The sequence below is a fragment of the Octopus sinensis genome, linkage group LG17 (genome assembly GCF_006345805.1).
Source record: "Octopus sinensis linkage group LG17, ASM634580v1, whole genome shotgun sequence".
NCBI lineage: Eukaryota > Metazoa > Mollusca > Cephalopoda > Octopoda > Octopodidae > Octopus > Octopus sinensis.
In genome coordinates this window covers 43,729,656-43,734,045 of record NC_043013.1, presented here as the reverse complement: position 1 = coordinate 43,734,045, position 4,390 = coordinate 43,729,656, and the positions used below count along the sequence as shown (strand labels likewise).

At 38.7% G+C, this 4,390-nt stretch overlaps 1 protein-coding gene across 1 annotated transcript in view; it reads right to left on the bottom strand.

The window, feature by feature from the left end:
* The window catches only part of LOC115221013, a 26,948-nt gene extending 23,016 nt beyond the window's left edge, over positions 1 to 3,932 (bottom strand). The window contains exon 1 of the mRNA XM_036510538.1: positions 3,605 to 3,932. The gene's annotated coding sequence lies outside the window, so the exon portion shown is untranslated. The remainder of the gene's footprint in view (positions 1 to 3,604) is intronic.
* Positions 3,933 to 4,390: the final 458 nt, after the last annotated feature.

Sequence of the window (4,390 nt, the reverse complement as noted above, 5' to 3'; positions counted from 1 at the left end):
TAGTATACAACTGTCATGCAATGTCAAGACAAGGAGACTGAAATACACACACACAAATTTATGTAAATAAATAACAAGGATGTACAGGTGTCAATACACTACAGCCGTTTCAAGGGGTTCCATTTAATTGATCAATGAAAACATTACATCAATTTGAAAGAAACCGCTATCTTCAGACGCAGATGACTATATAGATTTCAAGCATAAAGGATAAGCCATTTTTTAAACAAATTTATATCAATATACCAAACTGGGAAGGTACCTCAATTTAAGTTCCTAATTCAACTGAATCTTAATTATATGTATGTATGTATGTATGTATGTATGTATGTATGTATGTGTGTATGTGTATATATGTATGTGTGTGCACGCTTGTATATGAATCTATCTATCTATCTATCTATTTATCTATCTATCTATCTATCTTATTTCTTTACTGCCCAGAAGGGGCTAAACACAGAGGGACAAACAAGGACAGACAAACGGATTAAGTCAATTATATCGACCCCAGTGTGTAACTAGTACTTATTTAATTGACCCCAAAGGGATGAAAAGCAAAGTTGACCTCGGCGGAATTTGAACTCAGAACGTAACGGCAGATGAAATTCCACTAAGCATTTCGCCCGGTGTACTAACGTTTCTGCCAGCTTGCCGCCTTACTATCTATCTATCTATCTATCTATCTATCTATCTATCTATCTACTATCTATCTACTCTCTATCTTTCTATCTATCTACTATCTTTCTATCTATCTATCTATGTATTTATCTATCTATATATTTATATGATGGGCTTATTTCAGTTTTTACCAAATTTACTCACAAAGTTTTGGTTGGCCTGAGCCTAAAGTAGAAGACACTTGTCTGAGGTGCCATGCAGTGGGACTGAGTTCTTACCACACAGCCAAACCTGTTCCTATTATATATAGCGAGAGAACATAAATAGCTGGTACAAATGCTACACTGTTTTGTCTGAAGCTCAAAAGACTCTGCCAAACTGGGTACATCTAATAATGAAAGGTGAAGTCATCTAACTAAATTGGACATCCAGACAACAAGAATATTGTCTGAGAAGTCTAAAGCTAAAATTTTTTTATTATGAATAAACATACAAGCCTGGCTGTGTGGTTAAGAAGCTTGCTTTGCAGTCATGTGGTTCTGGGTTCTGTCCCAGTATATGACACAATGGATCGGTGTCTTTTTACTATAGTCCCAGGACTGTATGGGAGCCCATTCTCGAGGTTGTAACAGAGGAATTTAAGACCAATTGTCCCTGGGAACTTCTATATGCTGATGACATTATTATCATTGTGGAATCTGTAACAGAACTAGAAAAGAGATTCCAGTTATGGAAGCAAAACCTGTTATCAAAGTACATTAAAGTTAACTTAGCAAAGACTAAAGTTCTAGTAAGCAGAAAAGCATAAGGAACCCTACTTCCTTCAGGTAAATGGTGCTGCTCAGTATGTATGAGGGATGTAGACAGGAATTTCATCTGGTGCACCCTGTGCAAGTTATGGACACACAAGAAGAGCGGTGGAATCACTGAGTGGTTATTGGAGAAAGGAGTGTTTGTATCTAGCTGATGCAAGAATGCCATAAAGACTAAAGATACACTAGAAATTGATTTTCTCAAATGCCCTGGAGGGTCCCTAGAAGTAGTAGATAATTTCTGTTACTTAGGTGACCCAATTAGCAGTGAAGGAAGATGCTCTGAAAGTATAGTTGCTAGAATAAAAAAAGAATTGAGAAAGTTCAGAGAGCTTTTACCTCTGTTGGTTACCAAGGGTCTCTCTCTGAGTGAAAGGTAGGTTGTATGATGCTTGTGTACATACAGCAATACTACATGGTACTGAGACTTGGGCCTTGAATGCAGAGGACGTATGATGACCAGAGAAGAACGAAGCTAATATGCTCTGCTGGATGTGCAATGGAGATGAATGCATTGATTGGTGAACAAGGGTGTAGGCATAGATGAGTGGTTGGTGAGAGCTGACAAGCATTTACAGGGAGGTTGTCTGAAAGGTGACGATTGGCAATAAGTATAGTGATGAATTCAGGGTACAAGTAAGGGTTCACAAAGGATCAGTCCTCAGCCCCCTCTTGTTCATCATAGTTCTCCAGGCAATAACAGAGGAATTTAAGTCAGGCTGCCCCCAGGAGCTCCTCTATGCTGCTGACCTTGTTCTTATAGCTGATTCACGACCAGAACTAGAGAAGAAATTCCAGGTGTGGAAGCAAGGTTTAGAGGTGTGGAAGCAAGGTTTAGAGTTGATTTAGTAAAATCCAAAATCTTAGTAAGCAGGAAAGCAGACAAGTCACAAATCCGTTTAGGTAGAATGGTCCTGCTAGATATGTAGAAAAGGTGTAGATAGAATCTCCATAAGATGTACCTGGTGCAAGCTATGGACACATAAGAGGTGCAGTAATATCGAAGAAGGTTAATAGGGAAAATAGTCTTTGTGTATGACAGATGTACAGGTACAATAAACACTAGAAATGTAAAGAAAATAGACTCCATCAAATGCGAGGAGGGATACCTAGAAGTAATTGATAGCTTCCGTTATGAAGGTGAGATGAAATCAGCAGTGGAGGTGGATTCTCTGGGAGTATAGCTGCTAGAATAAGAATAGGCTGGGCAAAGTTCAGAGAGCTTCTACCTCTGCTGGCAACAAAGGGCCTCTCCCTCAGAATGAAAGGCAGACTCTATGTTGCATGTGACTGGCCCTTGTGCTGGTGGCACGTAAAAGCACCCACTGTACTCTTGGAGTGGTTGGCATTAGGAAGGGCATCCAGCTATAGAAACTTAGCCAGATCAGATTGAGCCTGGGGCAGCCTCTGGCTCAGCAGTCCTCAGTCAAACTGTCTAACCCATGCCAGCATGAAAAGCGAACGTTAAACAATGAGATAATGATGATGATGAAGATGATATATATATATCTTGCTGGCTTGGGATGTCCATTATGCCAATGATAATAAATACATGCACCAGTGCGTGTGTTTATAATTATAGACATAATGAACCTCCTAAGTCATGATTTGTTTCAATATATGAATTCACATCAAGAAGTGTGTGTGTGTGTGTGTGTGTGTGTGTGGTGTGTGTGTGTGTGTGTGTGTTTCCCTCCCAACACAAACCAATACTATTTGACAACCAGTGTTGATTTGTTTATTAAGGTGGCGAGCTGGCAGAAACACTGGCACACCGGGTGAAATGCTTAGTAGTATTTCATCTATCTTTACATTCTGAGTTCAAATTCCGCCAAGGTCGACTTTGCCGTTCATCTTTTCAGGGTCGATAAATTAAGTACCAGTTGCATACAGGGGTTGAGCTAATCTTCTGACTCCCTTCCCCAAAATTTCAGGTCTTGTGCCTAGAGTAGAAAATTGTTGGTTTGTTTATGTCCCTGTAACTTAGTGGTTCAATAAAACAGACTGATAAAATAAGTACCATGCGCTGGAAAAGAGGAAAAAAAAAAAAGTACTGGGATTGATTTGTTTGACTAAAACCCTTCAAGATAGCAGTGTCCCCAGCATGGTCACAGACAAATGGCGGACAAGTAAAAAAAATGAAGAAGATAATAACAAAATTAAATGCAACTCACTCGTCTCTCTTTGATACTGAAAACAAATCAAGCTTTTAGTCCGATGTTCAACATTCAGTTACACAGCAGACACTCGGTGGAAGTATTTGGTGGATGTTGGTCAGAGAACAGATGGACTACACTATCACCCGACGTACTGGATGACTAGAGAACTGGCCAGTGTACTGAGAAAAGAAACAATACCTCAGACAGTCTCAGTTATGTATTTATAAATAAAAAAATTATTTAACATGAGTCATGGGAAGGGAGGAGAGAGTGGATGCTTTTAAAGAGTGTAGCTGGATATGGTTGAGAAAGTTTGTCTATTAAGAGAAGATGAAGGGATGGCTCATCAAATATTTATGTATGTCTCTTGTATGTGTATGAATGTGTGTGTGTGTGTGTGTATGTGTTTGTGTGTGTGTTTGTGTGCGTGTGCGTGTGTTTGTTTGTGTGTGTTTGTGTGTGTGTGTGTGTGTGTGTGTAAAAGAAATATATATTTATGTGCATATATAAATATATTTGTATGAGTGTTGTTATGTATGTTGTGTGTATACATATATGTGTATGGGTATATACATATATATATATATATATAAATATTATATACATATGTATGTAGGTATGTATATATATGTGTGTATGTGCTCACACACACACACACACACACACACACACACACACACACACACACACACACACACACACATATACACAAACATATATGTATTCATGGATGTGTGTATGTATATAGAAATGTTAGCAGCAGGGTGATGCTGGCTATTATACACAGTTCATACATGTAAT